This window comes from Ranitomeya variabilis, chromosome 1 (genome assembly GCF_051348905.1).
Source record: "Ranitomeya variabilis isolate aRanVar5 chromosome 1, aRanVar5.hap1, whole genome shotgun sequence".
Taxonomy (NCBI): Eukaryota; Metazoa; Chordata; class Amphibia; order Anura; family Dendrobatidae; genus Ranitomeya; species Ranitomeya variabilis.
This window is the reverse complement of record NC_135232.1, coordinates 259671628-259678883: the sequence shown is the minus strand read 5'-3', so window position 1 is coordinate 259678883 and position 7256 is coordinate 259671628. Positions and strand designations below refer to the sequence as shown.

The following is a 7256-nucleotide window of genomic DNA, read 5'->3' as shown; positions in this document are numbered from 1 at the left end:
CTCCAGCTGGCGCGAGACGTCTAGAACCAACGTAGGTACGTTCCCCAGCTACTGCTAGTTGTTTGTGCTAGGATCAGGTATACGGTCAGCCAAGTTACCACTTCCCTATGAGCTGTTTTTTTGTGTTTGCAGACTTAGCTGGTACTCCTGAGATCCTCTGCCATTAGGATCATAACAGCAGTGACGTCGCCGCTGTGATCTGCTTTCACTTTACGGCGGCACTCAGTCACAGCGGGAAGCAGACGGCAAGGGACCTGACGGACATCAGATGGTGAGTATGTACGGTTTTTTTTTTTTTTACTTTTACGCTGGTAACCACGGTAAACATCGGGTTACTAAGCGCGGCCCTGCGCTTAGTAACCCGATGTTTACCCTGGTTACCAGCGAACCTCGGCATCGTTGGTCGCTGGAGAGCGGTCTGTGTGACAGCTCCCCAGCGACCACACAACGACTTACCAACGATCACGGCCAGGTCGTATCGCTGGTCGTGATCGTTGGTAAATCGTTATGTGAGACGGTACCCTTAGTGTGTACGTGTCTACGGTATGTGTGAAAACTGTCACCACACATACCAGAGACAGGGACATGTGAAACAGGCCTTATAGTGCCTTTTGGAGATAAAATATGGTTACACAAGAATCTTTCGTTTTTATTGGCAGGCGGCTGGATATCTACATAAGATGTAGGTCAGACTGGTATTGCCTGTGCCTGCTGCTAGCGTTAGCTCACAGATTAGTGTGGAGGAGGAGGCAGCGATCCTGTGCCTCAGGTCCTAAAAAATAACACACTTTTAAGGAGGTTACACCCAGTGCGGAGGGGGTGAAATCTGACACAGCAGTAGTATATGAGTGCTTCAGGTCTATCACTGCTTCCTGGATTCACGTGAGGAGAAGACCATCCTTGTGGTGACTGGTGAGTAGTGAGGAACTTTGTGAACTTGGCAGTTTTGTGGCAATACTGTCCCTGAGTTCAAAAGAAAAAAATATGACTGAGAATGTCACCAGATATATCACCACAAAAACATATACATTTTACATATGTATGAGTTAAGCAGATATTTGCTTTTGATAGTAGAAACAGTTTAGGTCTACACGTGTTGTCTTTATGTGCTGGACAACCATTCAGTCACTTAGCATACATGTCCACAGCAATAGGAATTTCAAGTGATCCCTTTAATCTTGAATTGGGTAAAGCCATAGCAGATAACTTTATAGCGATAGATGCATAGTGCAACCATTTCTGAATGTGATCTTACTGCGAGATCTGTCCAGAGCTACAAAGCTGAATATTCTGGATAACTGGCTTCTTCAAGAGTATTTCAAGTTTGCACTCTGAAATAGGCAGACTGACTACAGGGTGAAACATTAAACCATGTAAATGTTGCACAAATTTAGTTAAAGGGCTTTCCCATTTAATAAATGAATTGTATATTGCTGGAACATTACTCCATTATCTGTGGTTGTCCACCTCTCGAACACCCACTTAGGGTAAGTGCACACGTTTAATGGAGCTCTGCGGATTTTTCCGCAGCGGATTTTAAAAATCCGCAGGTAAAAGGCACTGCGTTTTACCTGCGAATTCCTATTGTGGAGCATGTGTAAACCGCAGCAGAATCCGCACAAAGAATTGACATGCTGCGGAATGTAAACCACTGCGTTTCCGGGCGTTTTTTTCCGCAGCATGGACACTGCGGATTGCGGTTTACATTGTACTGTAAGCGCATGGAAAGCTGCTGCGGACCCGCAGCTGCAAATCCGCTGCGGATCCGCAACAAAATCCGCAACGTGTGCACATAGTCTAAGGACTCATACAACTGTATTTTCAGTCCGAATGCTGTCCATTTGAAAGAAAAAAGACAGCACTCTCATCAATCTTATTCAACAGGGCAGTGGAGGTGAACTTGTTTTTTTTTCTCTGATGGAATCTGCATGTGAAAAAATAAAAAATTGCAGCATGCACTAGTTTCTTCCATAAATTGGACAAGATTCACCCATTTATGTATATGGATGACCAAACAAAATTATATACCAAAGGGAGCCGCAGTATAGCATTCATTTTTTATGTCTACATTACAACCCTGTATCATGGGTATATAAACAGTCAATTAATAGCTGTTATAAATAAGATTGCACACGAATCACAAGTGAGGAAAAAAATTGTCCGGTTTTCTGGGTGAAGCTCGGAATTATTTTTATTCTCTTATTAACCTACCCTAATCATGAGAATGAAAGGATGGCAATGCAGGTTTAGTGCTGCATCCCAAGAATTTTTCCCTACACACCTCATACAGCCACCTGACAGTGTAGGAAACTTCAAAATCATTTGACTAGGATTGTGCTGGAGGAAAAAGCAGCACAGTGGCCCCTTCATTCTCAAGATCAATGGAATGATTAGAGGTTGCCACTCTACTGAAGTCTAGATAAATGCAACTACCTTTTATAATGTGAAACTTTTAATATGGTTATATTAAACAGAGCCTTTCACCAAATTTTTCATGTTGAGCTGCACACAATATAATAGTGGTTGGAGAGTGGACTAAGATTTTTTTTATTTAATTTAATTTTGCCTATGTATTGTAGAGAAACAAAGTATTTGGCATCTAACTATTTGACTTTTGTTAAGTCCAAGTTAAGACAGTTTTCACTGGGGCCGTGTACCTTTAAAAAAAAACAAAAAAAACCCCCGGGATCGATGTGAGTATGTGTATGTTTTTTTTTTGTGTGTGTGTGTGTGTGTAGGGAGGCTATGAGGGCTTGGGTGTGTGTGTTTATATATGGAGGCCGTGTTGGGCTCTTGTGGTGTGTATGTATATAGGGAGGTTGCATGGGGGCTCGTTTGGTGTGGGTCTATATAGAGAGGCTGTTTCGTGGCTCATGTGGGGTGTATATGGGGAGGCTGTGTGGGGGCTCGTGTGGTGTGTGTATATATAGGGAGGCTGTGTGGGTGCGTAAGTATATATGGAGGCTTTGTGGGGGCGCGTGTGGTGTGTGTATACAGGGAGGGTGTGTGTGTGTGTGTATATAGGGAGGCTGTATGTATGTATGTATACACACACACAGTACAGAGCAAAACTTCGGACACACCTTCTCATTTAAAGATTTTTCTGTATTTTCATGACTATGAAAAGTGTACATTCTCACTGAAGGCATCAAAACTATGAACTAACACATGTGGAATTATATACTTAACAAAAAAGTGTGAAACAACTGAAATTATGTCTTATATTCTAGGTTCTTCAAAGTAGCCACATTTTGCTTTGATGGCTGCTTTGCACACTCTTGGCATTCTCTTGATGAGCTTCAAGAGGCAGTCACCTGAAATGGTTTTCACTTTACAGGTGTGCCCTGTCAGGTTTAATAAGTGGGATTTCTTGCCTTATAAATGGTGTTGGGAATCAGTTGTGTTGTGCAGAAGTCGGGTGGATACACAGCTGATAGTCCTACTGAATAGACTGTTAGAATTTGTATTATGGCAAGAAAAAAGCAGCTAAGTAAAGAAAAACGAGTGGCAATCATTACTTTAAGAAATGAAGGTCAGTCAGTCCGAAAAATTGGGAAAACTTTAAAAGTGTCCCCAAGTGCAGTGGCAAAACTATCAAGCGCTTCAAAGAAACTGGCTCACATGAGGACCACCCCAGGAAAGAAAGACCAAGAGTCGCCTCTGCTTCTGAGGATAAGTTTATCCGAGTCACCAGCCTCAGAAATCGCAGGTTAACAGCAGCTTAGATTAGAGACCGGTTCAATGCCACACAGAGTTCTAGCAGCAGACACATCTCTACAACAACTGTTAAGAGGAGACTTTGTACAGCAGGCCTTCATGGTAAAATAGCTGCTAAGAAACCACTGCTAAAGACAGGCAACAAGCAGAAGAGACTTGTTTGGGCTAAAGAACACACGGAATGGACATTAGACCAGTGGAAATCTGTGCTTTGGTCTGATGAGTACAAATTTGAGATCTTTGGTTCCAACCACCATGTCTTTGTGCGACGAAGAAAAGGTGAACGGATGGAATCTACATGCCTGGTTCCCACCGTGAAGCATGGAAGAGGAGGTGTGATGGTGTGGGGGTGCTTTGCTGGTGACACTGTTGGGGATTTATTCAAAACTGAAGGCATACTGAACCAGCATGGCTACCACAACATCTTGCAGCAGCATGCTATTCCATCCGGTTTGCATTTAGTTGGACCATCATTTATTTTTCAACAGGACAATGACACCAAACACACCTCCAGGCTGTGTAAGAGCTATTTGACCAAGAAGGAGAGTGATGGGGTGCTACGCCAGATGACCTGGCCTCCACAGTCATCAGACCTGAACCCAATCCAGATGGTTTGGGGTGAGCTGGACCGCACAGTGAAGGTAAAAAGGGCCAACAAGTGCATCTCTGGGAACTCCTTCAAGATTGTTGGAAGACCATTCCCGGTGACTACCTCTTGAAACTCATCAAGAGAATGCCAAGAGTGTGCAAAGCAGTCATCAAAGCAAAAGGCGGCTACTTTGAGGAACCTAGAATATAAGACATAATTTCAGTTGTTTCACACTTTTGTGTTAAGTATATAATTCCACATATGTTAATTCATAGTTTTGATGCCTTCAGTGTGAATGTACAATTTTCATAGTCATGAAAATACAGAAAAATCTTTAAATGAGGTGTGTCCAAACTTTTGGTCTGTACTGTATATCTATATATAAGAGGCATTGTGATTACTCGCTAATCCCGCCCCCTGCACAGTAGCTCCGCTCCCCACATTACCACACACAATCCTGCCCCCCCACATTACCACACACAATCCCGCCCCCCACATTACCACACACAATCCTCACCACATCACCACACACAATCCCGCCCCCCACCACATCACCACACATAATCTTGCCCCTACATCACCACACATAATCCCGCCCCCCACCACATCACCACACATAATCCCGCCCCACCCATCACCACACATAATCCCGCCCCCCACCACATCACCACACATAATCCTGCCCCCCCACCGAACACCACACATAATCCCGCCCCATCACATCACCACACATAATCCCGCCCCCTCACCACACATAATCCAGCCCCCCCACCACATCATGACACATAATCCCACCCCCCACCACATCACCACACACAATCCCGCCCCACCACATTACCTCACGAGGCTCTATCCCCACACATTACCACACGAGGCTCTATCCCCACACATTACCACACGAGGCTCTATCCCCACACATTACCACATGAGGCTCTGTCCCCACACATTACCACACGAGGCTCCGTCCCCACACATTACCACACGAGGCTCCGTCCCCACACATTACCACACGAGGCTCCGTCCCCACACATTACCACACAAGGCTCCGTCCCCACACATTACCACACGAGGCTCCGTCCCCACACATTACCACACGAGGCTCCGTCCCCACACATTACCACACGAGGCTCCGTCCCCACACATTACCACATGAGGCTCCGTCCCCACACATTACCACACGAGGCTCCATCCCCACACACGATATCCCGTTTAAGTTAACAAGAAAACAATTCCCACTTTGTCTGGCTTATTCCATGACAATTACAAAATTGCAAGGACAAACATTCGATAAGATTGGCGTTCTCCTACCTGATCCTGTATTCACACATGGTCAATTATACACTGCATTCTCTAGAGCAGTGTTCCCAAACTCCGGTCCTCAAGAGCCACCAACAGGTCATGTTTTCAGGTGATAATAGCATCACCTGGACAGGCAAGCATTCAATCACCTGTGCAATACTAAGGAAATCCTGAAAACATGACCTGTTGCTGGCTCTTGAGGACCGGAGTTGGGGAACACTGCTCTAGAGTAACAAGTTGTAAAGGTCTTTCAGTTCAAATTGTACCTGGTAGAAACGCACATCTTACTGAATCCAGTTTGTTTTTGATTTTACACTGTGAATAAAATGTATTATTATTCAGATTTTTAACCCATTACTTGCCAAATTAAAATTTTTAAGTACGGATTTTTCAGAAAAGGGGCGTCCCAATATTCAATTAAAAATGACAATGACATGATTTCCTATTTTGAAAACATTCATTTTACAAACGCAACACAAAAAATTGGACCTAATTATAAAAATTATAAAATCTTAGTTGCTAGAAGCTAAAGATTAGGTGTCCCAAAAAGGACATTGGTAGATAATGGGTTAATGATTATTATTGTTATTAACTTCATTTTAACCCTTTCACCCCAAAGCCTGTTTTCACCTAAGTGACACGGCCAATTTTTACAATTCTAACCACTGTCACTTTATGAGGTCATAACTCTGAAATGCTTCAACGGATCCTGCTGATTCTGACATTGTTTTCTCGTGACATATTGTACTTCATTATAGTGGTAAAACTTCTTCGATATGACTTGCATTTATTTGTGAAAAAAACAAAAATTTGTCGAAAATTATGAAAATTTAGCAATTTTCAAACTTTTAGTTTTTATGCCCTTAAATTAGAGAGTTATATCTCATAATATAGTTTATAAACAACATTTCCCACATTTATGCTTTACATCAGCACAATTTTGGAAACATAATTTTTTTTTTGTTAGGGAGTTATAAGGGTTAAAAGTTGACCAGCGATTTCTCATTTTTGCAACAAAATTTGCAAAACCATTTTTTTTATGGTCCACCTCACACTTGAAGTGACTTTGAGGGGTCTATATGACAGAAAATGCCCAAAAGTGACACCATTCTAAAAACTGCACCCCTCAAGGTACTCAAAACCACATTCAAAAAGTTTATTAACCCCTCAGGTGCTTCACAGGAATTTTTGGAATGTTTAAAAAAAATTGAACATTTAACTTTTTTTTCACAAAATTTTTACTTCAGATCCAATTTGTTTTATTTTACCAAGGGTAACAGGAGAAAGTGGACCAAAAAAGTCGTTGTACAATTAGTCCTGAGTACGCCGATACCCCACATGTTGGGGTAAACCATTGATTGGGCACATGGCAGAGCTCGGAAGGGAAGGAGCGCCATTTGACTTTTCAATGCAAGATTTGCTGGAATTGAGATCAAAACCCATGTCGCGATTGGAGAGCCCCTGATGTGCCTAAAACAGTGGAACCCCCCACAAGTGACACCATTTTGGAAAGTAGACCCTCTAAGGAACTAATCTAGATGTGTGGTGAGCACTTTGAACCTCCAAGTGCTTCACAGAAGTTTATAACGTAGAGCCGTAAAAAAATTCATATTAATTTTCACAAAAAATTATCTTTTTGCCCCAAATTTTT

General features: G+C 42.7%; 1 protein-coding gene across 1 annotated transcript in view; it reads left to right on the top strand.

Moving 5' to 3' along the window:
• The first annotated feature begins 798 nt into the window (after positions 1–798).
• LOC143813666 (catechol O-methyltransferase-like) overlaps positions 799–7256 on the top strand; it is a 51307-nt gene continuing 44849 nt past the window's right edge. The window contains exon 1 of the mRNA XM_077293401.1: positions 799–912. The gene's annotated coding sequence lies outside the window, so the exon portion shown is untranslated. The remainder of the gene's footprint in view (positions 913–7256) is intronic.